At 43.1% G+C, this 17,729-nt stretch overlaps 1 pseudogene; it reads right to left on the bottom strand.

Annotated features, from left to right (window-relative positions):
* Nucleotides 1-216: 216 nt before the first annotated feature.
* On the bottom strand, nt 217-310 carry LOC136311297 (small nucleolar RNA U3; annotated as a pseudogene).
* Nucleotides 311-17,729: the final 17,419 nt, after the last annotated feature.

Below are 17,729 nucleotides of genomic sequence, written 5' to 3'. Positions count from 1 at the left end.
TCTCTCTCTCTCTCCCTCTCCTCTCTAAAATGAATAAATAAAAAATTAAAAATTAAAAAAAAAAGACAGTGCCAAGCCCTAAGTAACATAATAAGCAGAAGGGCAGAAATTTTTCATTTACATCAGGAGGCAGGAATCAGCAGTGAGGGGCAGATGTAGCAAAATGGCAGAATTGCTCATAGGAAGATCAGAGAGTTCCCATTCAATGTTTTTTAGTTTTATCAATGTAGTAAGAGATCAAGTCATCAGCTGAAATGTAGAGGAGTACTAAGGAACTAACTATAGAAATGATCCCTGAAAGTATAGTCTTGTAGAAGAGTATTAAGAAGTGAAGAGAGTTATAGTCACTAACTTGGGTGTTTTTTGTTTGTTTGTTTGTTTTTTTGTATAATCCAAGGGTGGGTGAAGGGTCAAGACTTTATCATTTTAAAATGGAAAAGTATAGATGTGTCAAAATATTTCCTCATTCCTGACCTCTGTCTCCTCAGTTTCTTTTGCTTTCTCTCTCCAGCCTTTCTTTGCCGTCCATTCTGTTCAGCATCTACTCCCCAATCTGAATTGATTCCACTCCTCCTCAAAGCCCGCTGCCTCTCTGCCACTTCTCCTATACTGAAAATCACTGCCTCAAATTTCAACAGGATTTATTATTAGTATCTTAAACCAGAGTTTGAAAATTGTTCAATTTTTTTTTTGTTTCATTTTATCTTTGCTGGATTATTTAGTTATAATTCTTTGTTTTGTTATTTTAGTGACTGCTTTAGGGTTTATAGGATTCATCTTTAATTTATCAGAATCCTCATTCAAATGATATTATGCCACTTCATGTAGGTATAAGAATCTTATAACAATATACTTTCATTTTCCTCTTTCCAGATTTTATGGTAGAGTTGTCATACATTTTACACACACACACACACACACACACACACACACACACTATAAATCCCATACCACATTGTTAAACATTTTGTTTAAATAATTATCCTTTAAAAGAGGTTTAAATAGTAATAAAAATTACATATTTACCCATGTCGTTACCGCCTCTGAAGCTCCTCTTTGTGTACACCCATATTTCCATCTGGTATAATTTTCTCGGGGTGTGGGTGTACTGGTGATGAATTCTTTCGGCTTTTCTATTTCTGAAAAAGCTTTCATTTCAACTTTGTTTCTGGAAAATATTTTCTGTGGGTATAGAATTCTAGTTCAAATGTTTCCCCCCCCCCCCCAGCAATTTAGATATTACTCACTGTCTTCTCACTCATTGTTTCTGATAAGAAATCTGTAACCCTTTTCTTCAATCCCCTGGTTTTTTCTCTGCATCACTGATGGTGAGCATTTGATTACGATGATCCTTGGAGTATTTTCCAAAAAAATATATTTTGTGCTTTAGGGTCTTTTGACCTTCTTGGATTTGTGGGTTTAGAGTTTTCATCAAGTATGAAAAATTCTGGTCATTATTTCTTAAATTATGTTTCTGTCTCTTTCCTCAATTACACTTATATTAAACTACCACAGCTCACTGATGCTCTGTTCAATTTTTAAATTCTCTTTTTCTTTGTTTTGCACTTTGAATACTTTCTATTGTTCTATCTTCGATATACCGAAATTTTCTTCTGCTATATTTGATCTGCCATTAATCTCATCCAAAGCATTTTTTTCATCTGACATGTTGTAGTTTTCACCTCTAGAAGTTGATTTGGAGTCTTTAAAAAACTTCTGTCTCTACTTACCCTTTTGAGCATATGGGATGTAGTTGTAACAGCTGTTTTAATGTCCCTGTCTGCTAATTCTAACAGCCATGTGAGCTCTAGGTTGATTTTAATTGACTGGTTTTTCTCCTCATTATGAGTTGTATTTTGTTACTTCTTTTCATGCATGGTAATTTTTATTGGATGCCAGACACTGTGAATTTTACTTTGTTTTGGATGCCGGATATGTTTTGTAGTCCTATAAATATTCTTGAGTTTCCCCGACCCCCCTGGGAATTCAGTTCAGTTATTTAGAAATACATTGATCCTTTTGGCTCTTGCTTTTAAGATTTGTTAGGCAAGACTAGATAGAGCAGTGCTCAGTCAAAAGGTAAATTTTCCGGCCCTGGCCGGTTGGCTCAGCAGTAGAGCGTCCGCCTGGCGTGCGGGGGACCCGGGTTTGATTCCAGGCCAGGGCACATAGGAGAAATGCCCATTTGCTTCTCCACCCCCCACTCCTTCCTCTCTGTCTCTCTCTTCCCCTCCCGCAGCCAAGGCTCCATTGGAGCAAAGATGGCCCGGGTGCTGGGGATGGCTCCTTGGCCTCTGCCCCAGGCGCTAGAGTGGCTCTGGTGCAGAGCGACGCCCGAGAGGGGCAGAGCATCGCCCCCTGGTGGGCGTGCCGGGTGGATCCCGGTCGGGCGCATGCGGGAGTCTGTCTGACTGTCTCTCCCTGTTTCCAGCTTCAGAAAAATACACACACACAAAAAAGGTAAATTTTCCCACTAGAGAAGTAAGAAGCTCCTGTGTATTTTTTCACACGCTCTAGGAATGATGAAGCTTTCCAGCCTGTCTTTTGGAAACAGGCACTATTTTCAGCTGCATGTGATTGTTGGGCCCCACTGTCTCCCATCCTTTGGGGTGTTTCTTTCCCGAGCCTCACGTACCTCTTTCACACCCTGATCATTGCTCAGCTGAATACGCAGTGGGGATGCTCTTGAGGTTGTCGGTGTTCTCTGCAGGCGGCTTCCCAGCATAGCGACTTGCAGACTGTGGCTGCTTCAGTCTTTCCGCCTCTCAGCCCCATTCCTCAGCTCCGGGAATCCATTGCACTGGATTTGCGTTTTCCTCACCGCGAAACTGAAACCTGTGATGTCTCTCGAGGCAGGAAGCTGGGATGATCATAGCGTTCTCAGGAATCCTTTATTGCTTGGTATTCAATGTCTTGAAAACTTATTTTATATATTTTGTCCGGTTTTTGTTTCATGTGGGAGAGTAAATCTGATCTCTAATAACTGCACCTTAGCTAGAATCGAAAGTTATCAGTCTAATGTTAAGGTACTCCCGAGAGAGAGACAGTTATCACTGAGTCTACATGGCTATGAATTGTGCCGGGTAAACGTCTGAAGGACTCCTTGGCAGCATTCTTTGGGAGGCAATGAATGATAGTTCCAAACTCCCTTCCCAGAGGACTCAGTTTCCCTCTCTAAGCCCTCCCTTTGTTGTGCTCCTTCTGAGCTGGACTTAGAGGTAAGTGGTGCCCAAGCACAGCTCCAAGCAAAGCTGTGGCTTTATTTAGAAATGGAAATTATTGTAGCTTTACAGAGACACTTTCTACCTCCCACCTTGAGAATTTAAAGGAATGATGCCTGACCTGTGGTGGCGCAGTGGATAAAGCGTCGACCTGGAAATGCTGAGGTCGCCGGTTCGAAACCCTGGGCTTGCCTGGTCAAGGCACATATGGGAGTTGATGCTTCCAGCTCCTCCCCCCTGTCTCTCGCTCTCTCTCTCTCCCCCTCTCTCTCCTCTCTAAAATGAATAAATAAAATAAAATAAAAATTTTAAAAAAAAGAAAAAAGAAAAGCTGGGCCCTGGCCGGTTGGCTCAGCAGTAGAGTGTCGGCCTGGCGTATGGGGGACCCGGGTTTGATTCCCGGCCAGGGCACATAGGAGAAGCGCCCATTTGCTTCTCCACCCCCCCTCCTCCTTCCTCTCTGTCTCTCTCTTCCCCTCCCGCAGCCAAGGCTCCATTGGAGCAAAGATGGCCCGGGCGCTGGGGATGGTTCCTTGGCCTCTGCCCCAGGCGCTAGAGTGGCTCTGGTCGCGGCAGAGCGACGCCCCGGAGGGGCAGAGCATCGCCCCCTGGTGGGCAAAGGGTGGCCCCTGGTGGGCGTGCCGGATGGATCCCGGTGGGCGTGCCGGATGGATCCCGGTCGGGCGCGTGCGGGAGTCTGTCTGACTGTCTCTCCCCGTTTCCAGCTTCAGAAAAATACAAATAAATAAATAAATAATAAATAAATAAATAAATGATAAGATCCAAAGTCTATCAGCTGACTTCGGTCAGCAAAGCTCCAAGTCATCTCTGATGTATTGAACTATAAGAGTTGGAAATGTGTAAGCTTCTGAGCCAAAATAAGATTCACATTCAGTGTAAATAAGAATTTGTCTGTGATTCTGCAGTTTTGTTCCCTGACCTGGTGCCTCCTGAAAAAAACTAGAAATGTCAGTGCCTGGCAGTGGTGAAGCACGCCAACTGATATTGTGACCCGGAGGACCAAGGAGGCACTGGCTCCCCAGCCAGCTGACATGCTGCCATTGCCAGTGGGAAAATCATTCCTGTGTGATAGGACAGTGACAAATGCTTTCCCTGTGGCTGTGATTAAAGCGGGCTCTGCAGTATGACAGTGCTTTGAGCTTCACATAGCAGTCATTTTTGCTAAATATTCAAATGCTTATTTATACCCTCCAAGGCCTTGTCTGCAGTCAGAGGATTTAGAATTTCAGCATGAAATATTTCCCCTTTTGGGAAGAAACGTTAGCGGACAAAGAAATGGAGGAATTGAGAAAGGGACGGGGAAAGGGAAAGCTGGGTGATTCTGTAATCGGTCTTTATAAGAACTGTATTTCCTCTGCAGCTTGGGGGAAGAGAGTTGCTAATTGTCTAGGGCATTTTCAGTGTAAACGCCAACCCCAGGGGGCTGTATTTTCCTAACCTAGCAACTCAGAAATGTGTGTTGAATGAATGAATAATCTATAAAAAATGGTGCAATGTCCTCTAAGGCAAAGAACAAACGTTTTTGTAACAATAAAAATCTAAGCAGAGCTCCTGGCACCTAGAAATAACTCAAATATGTGTTTTGGATTAGTTAATGAGTGATGAAAAGAAGAGAGGAAGAGAGGAAGGGAAGAAGTACAGAGCAAGGGAGAGAGTAAAGGAGAAAGGGAAGGAGGGAGGGGAGGAGGGCAGAAGAAGGGAGCAAAGGAAGAAAGGAAGGAAGAGAGGGAGAGAGAAAAGGGGGGAGGGAGGGAGGGAGGGAAGGAGGGAGGGAGGGACGAAGAGTTTGAAAACAGAAGCTGGGCTGGCCATCACACTTCCTGGGACCAGTGCACCTGGCTGCCAAGAAGCAATATTGTTTGTCCTCTCCAGCTGTTTGTTACACCTGCTTTGGGGCCATCAAATCTCAGGCCCTTATGGTGAGCCTCTCCACAAATTGTTAGCCCTTCGTAATTTACAAAGCATCTCAAAGGTTTCCAGGTGGCAATGCCAACTAGGAACATTTATTTAGTTTTTACGCGGGGAGGGATCCTTACCCTCTCGGCTGAACTTCTGATCCCTGCCACCTCTCGCCCCTCTTTGTACTTTCTCCTGGCTGCAGGTGGGGTGTATGTGTATAGGAGGAAGAGAGGGAGATGCTGGAGGACAGCGTCCCTCTGAGTCCCCTGACAACCCACCTGTCAGCATCTTTTGGCTCCCACATCCCCTTTTACATTCACAAGGGGCCGTGTTCCTGTTCATGTCAGCATAAGAGCTCATGGGCTTACGGTTTCAAAGGTTGAAATGGAGAGTGAACGTTTATGGCACCTTGGCAAGCAAGATTATGAAAGAGGAATATGGGCACTTAATCTCCCTTTAAATTGTGCCCCATAAAATCAATGGAAAAAAATCTGTCTGCTTTCTTCCTATGCGTAATAAGCTAGGGACTACTGTAAGAATCAAGAGTTTTGTTTTTGCTTTTTGTATTTTTCTGAAGCTGGAAATGGGGAGAGACAGTCAGACAGACTCCCGCATGCGCCCGACCAGGATCCACCCGGCACGCCCACCAGGGGCGACGCTCTGCCCACCAGGGGGCGATGCTCTGCCCCTCCGGGGCGTCGCTCTGCCGAGACCAGAGCCACTCTAGCGCCTGGGGCAGAGGCCAAGGAGCCATCCCCAGCGCCCGGGCCATCTTTGCTCCAATGGAGCCTTGGCTGCGAGAGGGGAAGAGAGAGACAGAGAGGAAGGGGGGAGGGTGGAGAAGCAAATGGGTGCTTCTCCTATGTGCCCTGGCCGGGAATCGAACCCGTGTCCCCCGCACGCCAGGCCGACGCTCTACCGCTGAGCCAACCGCCAGAGCCAAGAATCAAGAGTTTTGATTCTTGTCTCATCTCTGCCTCCAATCAGTTGTCTGCTCATCTGGGTAATGGGAAGGTTGTGCTGCAGGGTCTCTATTGTTCCTCCTGCCTGTGGCTCTGCTGTAATTCTAAGGAGGGGCCTGCCACCCCACGTGCTCAGTGAGTCTGAGACCCTGGAACTCACTGCTCTAACAGCTTGAGATGGAGGACAGTGTGCGGGGAAAACAGCTGTGGTTAGGCTTGCTTGCCGGTTTCCGGCTGCAAGCACTTTGCATGACTGGTACGTGAGCACATGGCAGAAAGCCATGTGTGTGTCTCTGTGAAAAGTTATGGGCCCTGGCTGATTGGCTCAGTGGTAGAGCATAGGTCTGGCATGTGGAAGTCCCAGGTTTGATTCTCAGTCAGGGCACACAGGAGAAGTGACCATCTGCTTCTTTATCCTCCCTCTCTCCCTTCTATCTCTCTCTCTCTCCCTTTCCTGCAGCCATGGCTCAACTGGTTTGAGGAAAGTTGGTCCCGGGCACTGAAGATGGCTTCATGACCTCACCGCAGGCACTAAGATAGCTTGGTTGCTGAGCAATGGAGCAGCAGACTCAGATGGGCAGAGCATCGTGGGGTCGGGCACCATGCAATCATTCCTCCTCTTGCATGCCACCACCTGGGCCACTGCCACAGAGCAGAGCACAGGCCCCACTGTTTATTGGTCCTGAAGATCTCAATCCTTTTCTCTGTCTAGAAGAAAGCTCTCTTTTTTTTCTTGTCCTCAAGTCATTCCTCACTCTTTCTTCCGCTCCCAGGAACATTTATTCAGTGATTTAGGTACTTAAAAAAGAGAGACTTTAAGCAATTTCTGTGTTATGCTTTCAGAAACAAAGCTTAGATGCTAGGAAATAGCATGTGTTTAAGTTATGGTAAGAGGCTCGGTTACTATGACAAATGACCCCAGTGTACGATGACTTGAACAGCAGCCTAGAGGTGAGTGGTCAAGGTGGCTGGGGTTATCTTCTTCACGTGGTCTTGTAGGGGTGGAGGCTCCTTCTATCTTACCCTTCCATTAGCCCCCCAGGTGTTGTTCTCATCTTCATGGCCAAAGCTGGTCACCTCCATGCCTGTGAGCCAGCCAGCGAAAAGGAGCAAGAGAGGAAGCCAGGACCTGTAACTTGTCTTTAAGGAGAAGCTCTCCTGTCAGTTCTGTTCCAGAACCAGTGACTCAACTAATTCACTAGGCCACATCTGGATGCAAAAGAAATAATAGTACTGGAGAGAATTCTCCATGAGCTTACCTATGAGCAGATGTCAAGGAGGAAACTAGAAAAGAAAAAAGAGGATATTTCTCATGGACAATTAGGACTCTCTGGTCAAAACATAAAGGAAAATAAACTATAATCAACATTTTAACAAATTTTCTTCTTATTAACATCAACGGCATTATCATTCCCTTCTAATTATTGAGGACTAGTCACTCTGTTAGACTTACGTGTATGATCTTTAGTCGTTTACAATAATTTTTTTTCTTCTTTTCCAAATGAGAGGAGGGGACATAGACAGATTCCTGCATGCGGCCCAACAGGGATCTGCCTGGTAACCTCCATCTGGGGCTGATGCTCTGCCCATCTGGAGCCCAATGCTCACAACTGAGCTGTTTTTAGCACTTGAGGTGGAGGCTACATGGAACCATCCTCAGTGCCTGGGCCAATGTGCTCCAACTAATTGAGCCATGGCTACAGGAGGGGAAGAGAGAGAAAGAAAGAGAGAGAGAGAGAAGGGGGAGAGGGAGGGATGAAAAAGCAGATGGTTGCTTCTTATTTATGCCCTGACCATGAATCAAACCCGGGACATCCACAAGTCGGGCTGATGCTCTACCACCGAGCCAACCGGCCAAGGCTATAATAATTATTTAAGGAGATTATATCCCTATGCTATCCAGGGCTCCGTGGTGGTTTTTACTGTTTATATGAGGAGAAGCAAAATTACTTCTTTGTAAGATTTGGGATGTGGGCCATCCACAAGAAAAATCTGGATATTTGGAAGATGATGAAGCAGCCACCACTTCTACATCTGGCATAGTGGCAGCTCCCACACATAGTCACTGGTCTGCTGGCTCCCCTTGTTAGTGGACTCAGCACCCAGATCCCAGCTCCTCCATTCCCCACTAGATTTTTTCCCCTCAGCTTCTCTGAGGCCGTGGCAGGTACAGCTCCATGGTTAAGAACATGGACTTTCTCACAGGTCACTCATGTCATCAAGGTTGAGTAGTTTGTCTTTGTGGGGTCAGTGTGTCCTCAGGGGTTCCACTTGTCTTCATGCATCCTAGTTTGACTTTGTTGCTCTCATTTCCTGTGCAGCTTTGTCTCACAGTCCGCTTCCTGGGGAAACCCACCTGAGACACCTTCCTCTTTAAGTGCTCCTGTTTTGGCATCTGTGATTCCACCCTTTCTGGGTCTTCCTCCCACTTCTTTGTCAGCACATGTCTGCTTCTTTTCAGGCTGTCCTCTCTCTGCCTTTTCTAATTAGAACCTACTCAGTTCTTTTTCCAGATGAACTTACTTGTTTCTGTTATCAAATGCCAACTATATATGTAGTCATGGTCCCTCAGTTTACGTAACCAGCCCAGACTACTCGTTGGGGCTCTAGGTTCTTAGGTCTAGTTTCCTCCTTGACATCTGCTCATAAGTAAGCCATAAGCATCTAAAACTTGACCTTTCCAAAACTAGACTATTATCTTCCCTCTGAATCCTGTTTCTCTGCCAGAGTTTTCTACTCCAGTAGATGGCATTGTCTCTGTGCTTTAAGCCAGACAGCTGGCTTCGTCCATGACTCCCCCTCTCCTTCACCCCCTACAACTGAAAGTTCAGCAAGTGCTTTCTCCCTATGTCTGGTCATAGCCATGCAGCTGGTACCAAGGTTCCAAAGCTTCTTTAGACTTCCCACTCCCTGGTTCCACTATGAGAACAATATGGCAAGATGTGTCTTGAACCAGGCAGGTGTTGAACATCTAGGAATGACTCAGTCATGGGCATAGGCTGAGTTAACTCCCAAAGTCCCCTTTGAGGGATATTGAATTTCTAACCAAGGCACAGAGAAATGCAACAGGTTTGAAGATCCTTAATGCATTGTTACCATTTTGATAATAAAACTATATTTTTATATAGTTTTCTTTAAATTTTATTCAGACAATTAATTTTAATGGGGTGACATTGATCAACTAGAGTACATAGATTTAGAGAAAATATCTCCAGATCATTTTGACATTTGATTATGTTGTATACCCATCACCCAAAGTCAAATTGTTCTCCATCACCTTTTATTTGGTTTTCTTTATGCCCCTCCCCTCCTCCCACCCCCTCCATCTCCTCCCTTCCCTCCCCCTGGTAACCACTGCACTCTTATCTAAGTCTATGAGTCTCAATTTTGTGTCCCACCTATGTATGGAATCATACATAGTTCTTAGTTTTTTCTGATTTACTTATTTCACTCAGTATAATGTTATCAAGGTCCATCCATGTTGTCATAAATGATCCCATGTCATCATTTCTTATGGCTGAGTAGTATTCCATAGTGTATATGTACCACATCTTCTTTATCCAGTCTTCTATTGGGGGCTTTTGGTTGTTTCCATGTCTTGGCCACTGTGAACAATGCTGCGATGAACATGGGGCTGCATGTGTCTTTAAGTACCAGTGTTTTTGAGTTATGGGGGTATATTCCCAGTAGAGGGATTGCTGGGTCATATGGTAATTCTATTCTTAATTTTTTGAGGAACCACCATACTTTCTTCCATAGTGGTTGTACTACTTTACATTCCCACCAACAGTGAATGAGAGTTCCTTTTTCTCCACAGCTTCTCCAACACTTGTTCTTACCTGTCTTGTTGATAATAGCTAATCTAACAGGTGTGAGGTGGTATCTCATTGCAGTTTTGATTTGCATTTCTCTAATAGCTGGTGAAGATGAGCATCTTTAAATATATCTACTGGCCATTTGTATTTCTTGTTGGGAGAAGTGTCTGTTCATGTCCTCTTCCCATTTTTTTATTGGATTATTTGCTTGTCTGTTGTTGAGTTTTGTGAGTTCTTTGTATATTTTGGATATTAGCCTCTTATCTGAGCTATTGTTTGAAAATATCATCTCCCATTTAGTTGGTTGTCTGTTTATTCTGTTGTCAGTTTTGGGGGGTTTTGTTGTTGTTGTTGTTTTTGCTGTGCAAAAGCTTCTTATTCTGAGGTAGTCCCATTTCTTTATCTTTGCCTTTACTTCCCTTGCCTTTGGAATCAAATTCATAAAATGTTCTTTATGGCCAAGGTCCATGAGTTTAGTACCTATGTTTTCTTCTATGTAATTTATTATTTCAGATCTTATATTTAGGTCTTTGATCCATTTTGAATTAATTTTGGTACAAGGAGACGAACTGTAGTCGAGTTTAATTTTTTTTTTTGCATGTGGCTCTCCAGTTTTCCCATCACCATTTATTGAAGAGGCTTTCTTTTCTCCATTGTGTGTTTTTGGCTCCTTTATCAAAGATGATTTGACCGTGTATATGTGGTTTTATTTCTGGGCTCTCTATTCTGTTCCATTGGTTTGAGTGTCTCTTTTTCAGTCAATACCATGATCTTTTGATTATTGTGGCTCTGTAGTATAATTTGAAGTCAACTATTGTAATGCCCCCAGCTCCGTTTTTTCCCCTTAGGATTACTTCGGCTATTCGGGGTTTTTATAATTCCATATAAACCTGATGATTTTTTGTTCCATTTCTTTAAAAAATGACATTGGAATTTTGATGGGAATTGCATTAAATTTGTATATTGCTTTGGGTAATATGATCATTTTAATTATATTTATTCTTCCTTTCCAAGGACAAGGAATATATTTCCATTTCATTGTGTCTTTTTTTATTTCCTTTAACAATGCTTTGTAGTTTTCATTATATAGATCCTTTACATTCTTTTTTTTTTTTTTTTTTTTGTATTTTTCTGAAGTTGGAAATGGGGAGGCAGTCAGACAGACTCCCGCATGCTCCTGACTGGGATCCACCCAGCATGCGCACCAGAGGGCAATGCTCTGCCCATCTGGGGCGTTGCTCTGTCGCAACCAGAGCCATTCTAGCACCTGAGGCAGAGGCCATAGAGCCATTCTTAGTGCCCAAGCCAACTTTGCTCCAGTGGAGCCTTGGCTGCGGGAGGGGAAGAGAGAGACAGAGAGAAAGGAGAGGGGGAGGGGTGGAAAAGCAGATGGGCACTTCTCCTGTGTGCCCTGGGCGGGAATCGAACCCGGGACTCCTGCATGCCAGGCTGACGCTCTACCACTGAGCCAACCGGCCAGGGCTTCCTTTACATTATTATGTTTATTCCTAGGTATTTTTTTTGTTACAATCATAAAAGGAATTATTTTTTTAGCTAATTTTCTGAAGTTTCATTGTTAACATATAAGAAAACAATAGACTTCTGTACATTAATTTTGTATCCTGCAACCTTACTGTATTGAGTTATTGTTTCTAATAGTCTTTCTGTGGAGTCCTTGGGGTTTTCTTTGTACAAGATCATATCATCTGCAAAAAAATGAAAACTTTACTTCTTCTTTTCCAATATGAATGTCTTTTATTTCTTCCTCCTGTCTGTTTGCTCTGGCTAGAACTTCCAGCACTTCATTGCATAGGAGTAGAGAGAGTGGGCAACCTTGTCTTGTTCCTAATTTTAGAGTAAAAGTTTTCAGTTTTTTGCCATTTAATATGACGATTTAGCTGATGGTTTGTCATAAATGGCCTTTATTATGTTGAGATATTTTTCTTCTATACCCATTTTGTTGAGTGTTTTAAACATAAAATGATGTTGTACTTTATTGAACGCCTTTTCTGCGTCTGTTGATAGGATCATGTGGTTTTTGTTCTTTGTTTTGTTGATATGGTGTATTATGTTAATTGTTTTATGTATGTTGAACCATCCATGTGATTCTGGGATAAATCCCACTTGATTATGGTGGATTATTTTTTTAATGTGCTGTTGTATTCAGTTTGCTAATATTTTGTTTAGGATTTTTGCATCTGTATTCATTAGAGATATTGGTCTGTAGTGGCCAACGTGCAGCTTGATATCACGCTGGTGGTTGGGAGCATTTTACACTGTGGAAACCTGTAAGTGCTGTAACTCCCCCAGAGATCTGGTTGCTAAGTACTTAAGAGCACACTATTGTCTATAAGCAACAAAGGTTTTAATTAGCACCTTTCACCTCCCGTAGGGACCCTGGTAGATCTAATGTGTTGTAAACTTGGAGTAGAGTAGGGCCAGGGAAGGAAAATGGGGCATATAGAAACAGCGTTAGAGCAAGTGGTAAACACGTTACAAATAGTGAGTCTTGCATCTGGCTGCCTGTGAGAATTACCTGGGGAACTTTAAAATAAAGGGTCTTCTAGATCCAATGAAGTACCTAACATATTTGACACTTTGAGTTGACAAACATTCCCCTTCTCTATGGAACAAAATTATTTTAATAATAATTATGTAATATTAGCTATAACCGGTTATTATATAAATGCATAAAAGTCATGTTTATGTAATGTATGCATATATTATACCTATGCATATATAACAAAATAACATGTTCTATATAATAACACTTTCTTTTTGACAGAGAAGAAAGTCAGAGAGAGGGACATATAGAGACAGACAGATAGGAAGGGAGAGAAATGAGAAGCATCAATTTTTTGTTGCAGCATTTTAGTTGTTCGTTGATTGCTTGTTCATTGATTGCCTTGACTGGGGGCTACAGCAAAGTGAGTGACACTTTGCTCAAGCTGGTGACCCCATGCATAAACCAGCGACTCTTGTGCTCAAGCTGATGAGCTGGTGCTTAAGCAGGATGAGCCCGCGCTCAAGCTGGCGACCTTGGGGTTACAAAACCTGGGTCCTCTGTGTGTCAGTCCGATGCTCTATCCACTGTACCACCACCTGGTCAGGCTAATAACACTATTTTTGATTCATTTTTGTTTTATAAGTAGTTAATTAAAAAGAAAGAACAACCTTCAATTTAAAAATATTATTCAAAATAATAGTTCATAAATGAAATAAAAATCACCTATTCTAAAATAAAATGTTGTATTTTATCATTTATACTCTATTTCACCATTTTAAATTTGAAACAAGTAAAAATTCTAGGTGATTACAAAAGAATGGAATATTTGATGTAACTCAAATTCTGTTTCTTGGTCTTGGCTATGAATATTACAATGTGTTATTCTTACTTATTTAGAATGCAGAAAAATGTAGGACAACAGGTATTGAAAACAGAAATAGAGCCCTAAGCAAGCCTTGGATTCCAGCTTTGGAAAACTTTCTCTGGAAATGGACCCGTGTCAGTGCGGTTGTGACCGGGGGCTGGCTGTATTACTGATGCTTCTCCAAGTCAACTTCCATGTAGATGTTCAGTAAAGGGCAAGTAAGAAAATATGCACTTGGAAGCTTGAGTGTATATGACTTAAACTCAACAGCAAGTGCTTAGGACAAAGAAAGATTTTAAGAGTATTTTACTATTAGCCGTATAGTACATGGTGACAAAAATACTGTTCTTTAAATTTTCTAGAGACAGAACACCCACTCACTACCTACACCTGGGTGTACTCTTTCTGCCCTGTCCTTGGCATATCACTAACCTGGATCCTACCACAAACCAGAGATTCGGACTCCCTTGGTGGGGGAGGGCCTAAAAAGTGTATTTCTAAAAAGCTCTCCCTGTGATTCATAACCACTGATACGGAAACAACAAAGACAGAAATACCTATGACTTAAGATAAAGGGAGGAGGCTGCGATGTCTGGGGAGCTGCTCAAGTCTTCAAATTCTAGAAACCTCGTTCCCAGTTACACTGGTTGGGAGATGGACTATCACTGAGAAGACATGTTAAAAGAACCTCAGAGTGAAACTATAGCAAGTATTTTCACTATGTCCTTAAAAATATTGAACACAGAGATATGTACTTTTCCATTTTTTTTTTTTTAGTGAGAGGAGGGGAGGCAGACAGATTCCCACATGTGCCCATACTGGGATCCATTCAGCAAGCCCACTAGGGGGCGATGCTCTGCCCATCTGGGGCCCTTGCTCCATTGCAACAGGAACCATTTTTTTTTTTTTTTTGCACCTGAAGCAGAGGCCATGGAGCCATCCTCAGCACCTGGGGCCAACTCTCTTTAATTGAGCCATGGCTGCAGGAGGGGAGGAGAGAGAGAGAGAGAGAGAGAGAGAGAAAGAGAAGAGGAGGGTGGAGAAGCAGATGGGCGCTTCTGTGTGCCCTGACTGGGAATTGAACCCAGGACATCCACACACTGGCCCAACGCTTTACCACTGAACCAACCGGCCAGGGCCAAGATATTTACATATTAAAACAACAGAACATACATTTTTATTTAATGATATATTGAGAAGGGTCTATTTTTTCTTTCTGTCTTTCTATATCATGTAAAATGTTAATAAATTATTCTCCCTCCTTATTGGTCTCTTTGCCTCTTCCCTGATCATCTCAAAAAAAAAAAAAAAAAAAAAAAAAAAAAAAAAAAAAAAAAAACCAAAAAAACTATTCTCAAAAAGATCAAAAATATTTTTATAAAAACCTTGTTAGATGTTATTCTTCTGTTAACATGCCTCCAAAAGACTTCCCAACTCACTCAGAGGAAAAGCCAACATCTGGCTATGGTGACAAAGCCTTATCTGTGTTCTCTCCACCCTACCGCCACCGCCTCTTCTAATTGCATCTCCTCACTAACTCCATCCCAGCAACATTGGCCTCTTGCTGTTGTTCTCTAACTCACCAGGCACTCCCACCTCTGGGCCTTTGCACTGGCTGTTCCAGAACATTCTTCCCTCAGAAATCTACATGGCTCCTTCGCTCACCTCTTTCAGGTCTACACTCAAATCTCCCACACGATATACAGTAAAAAAGTTTTCTTTTTCTCCATTGCATCTAACGCCACATGACACCGCATATATTTTACTTGTTTATATTTTGTCTCCTCTGCTATATTTTTGAAAGCAGAATTTTTATATTATGTTCAATTCTGTGTATTTAGTGCTTAGACTCTGCCTTGCACACGATTGACATTTCATATTTGTTGAGTGAACAAATTAATCAAAATGCACATAATCAAATAATAATAACAGTAGACATAAAAATCTCTTTTGCCTCAACCCTTCTTACTCAATCACGCTTCCAGAATAGCCACTTGAAACTTGTAGAGTTGCTTTCTGTTGGTTTATCCCTAGAGCTCTAAACACCCTGCTCTGTTGGTGGTGTCTCTCGGGCCCCCTGCTGGGATCCCACTGGATTTCATTCCCTTGTATTTCTGCTTCTGTATTTATCTACCCAAATGTAGTTCCTGTTACTGTTTTTAGTTCCTTTACTGATTATTTGTGTAAGTTTAGTTATAGTCTCCAATGTTTCTATTCAATTCTTTGATGCAGCATCTTTTGTCTCCTCTGCTTCCATGATAAAGATACTGGCCCCTTCCCCTTCCCTTCTCCTTGCCCTCCTCCCAATTTTCATTGTCTTTCCTGAGGCGTTAGTTTTCCTCACCACACCATGACTTACATTTCATGTTTCATAACTGAAATCTTCAGAAGGATCTGTAGGAGAGTGTGACTAGCTTTAACCGAATTTTCACTCCCTCCATCCCCCACCCCCATCTCAGTTTTAAATTTGGATAGAAACAGTGTTGAGCGAGGCTGGGAGTTTGCAGGAGTGTGGGGAGGGCAGGCTACTCCTCAGCAAGCAAGCCAGGAAGCCTTCCAGGAGGGTGCACCCGGATTCAGGGCTGGCCTCAGGGGTACAGGCTCTGTCACCTGATTTTCCACACCTGCCTCAGGATTGGGGATGTGCCTCTAGGGCAGGGTTCCCCAAACTACGGTCCGCGGGCCACATGCGGCCCTCTGAGGCCATTTATCCGGGCCCCCGCCGCACTTCTGGAAAGGGCACCTCTTTCATTGGTGGTCAGTGAGAGGAGCCTAGTTCCCATGGAAATACTGGTCAGTTTCTTGATTTAAATTTACTTGTTCTTTATTTTAAATATTGTATTTGTTCCCATTTTGTTTTTTTACTTTAAAATAAGATATGTGCAGTGTGCATAGGGATTTGTCCATAGTTTTTTTTTATAGTCCGGTCCTCCAACGGTCTGAGGGACAGTGAACTGGCCCCCTGTGTAAAAAGTTTGGGGACCTCTGCTCTAGGGGCTGGGCTCAGGTTAACCATGTGCCCAAGACCAGTGTGCCGATGCGTGTCTTTCCAATGAGAACTAGAGCCGCTAGGCCAATAGTGTCATGCATAGTGGCAAGATTGACATCCTCTCTCCCAGCAGACAGACAGAGCTAAGAAACTCAATTCTAATCGAAGGCAGCTTGGTAAGTGTAGAGTCAAAAGAAAGAGTTAGGTGCAATGGATAAGTCTCAGTAGACAGATTGCCTGATCAACCCTTTCTCAAGAAAGAAAAGGGTCTACCAATGTGACCTCAAGATCTGTTTGTGACCTCCCTCACTGGTGTTTGTTGCCTCCTCTCTATAGCTCCATCATTGATTAATCCCAACATATATTTAAATTTTTTCTACAATTCTCATTATAATCAAGTCTAATTTTTCTGTGAGCCGTTCTCCCTAAAGTAAGCCAGCACATCTCTGTATTAAAGTAATTCTCTGAGACACACCTTATTTCCGTCACTCCCAAATTTACAGCCAGGCACATCACCCTTGCCTTCAGGTAAGAATAAAATGTCTTATCTATTGATTAAAAGCATCCTGGAAATTCGGTAACTCATCAATATAACAAAGTTCGCATCGTATCTCTGGAGTAAGCACATTTCTGAAACGAATGGAGGCGTTTCTGAAACAGCCAGAAAACTGGTTGGATGTCAGACCAGGTTCATGCTGGGCCTGAACAATGTTTATAGCTGTTGTGACCTAATGATTTACCACCAGCTGGTCTCTCAGATTTTAAGAGAAACTAACAAGAAATATTGGAGTTAATCTACTATATACAGGATTTAGGATGTCTTTTGAGTTGTTCACCATTGTCTAGAACTATATAATAATGTAGAGCATGATACAGCAAAGTATAATAAATGGAGAAATTAGAGACATCTAAAGTGAGAAAAATTTAAATACTTGATTCATTTATTGATATTTATTTACTATTTACTGAGCATCTACTATTTACCATGACCCCTACTAACTCTTGAGACACAGTAAGTGATGAAGAAGGCAGATTATGATATCTGACCTCATGGAGCCAACGATCCAGAGGGGAAATTTTTCACCATCACACACTCGACTGGATAGCACTGAAGCAAGGCTTTTCTCCCCCTGCGGATGCAGTTTAGATTCCTTAATATGACTTACAAGGGCCCTGGCCGGCCTGGCGTGCGGGGGACCCGGGTTCCATTCCCGGCTAGGGCACATAGGAGAAGCGCTCATTTGCTTCTCCACCCCCCCTCCTTCCTCTCTGTCTCTGTCTTCCCCTCCCGCAGCCGAGGCTCCATTGGAGCAAAGATGGCCCGGAAGCTGGGGATGGCTCCTTGGCCTCGCCCCAGGCGCTAGAGTGGCTCTGGTCGCGGCGGAGCGATGCCCCGGAGGGGCAGAGCATCGCCCCCTGGTGGGCAGAGCATCGCCCCTGGTGGGCGCATG

This window comes from Saccopteryx bilineata, chromosome 7, assembly GCF_036850765.1.
Source record: "Saccopteryx bilineata isolate mSacBil1 chromosome 7, mSacBil1_pri_phased_curated, whole genome shotgun sequence".
NCBI lineage: Eukaryota > Metazoa > Chordata > Mammalia > Chiroptera > Emballonuridae > Saccopteryx > Saccopteryx bilineata.
This window is presented reverse-complemented; position numbering and strand designations above follow the sequence as displayed.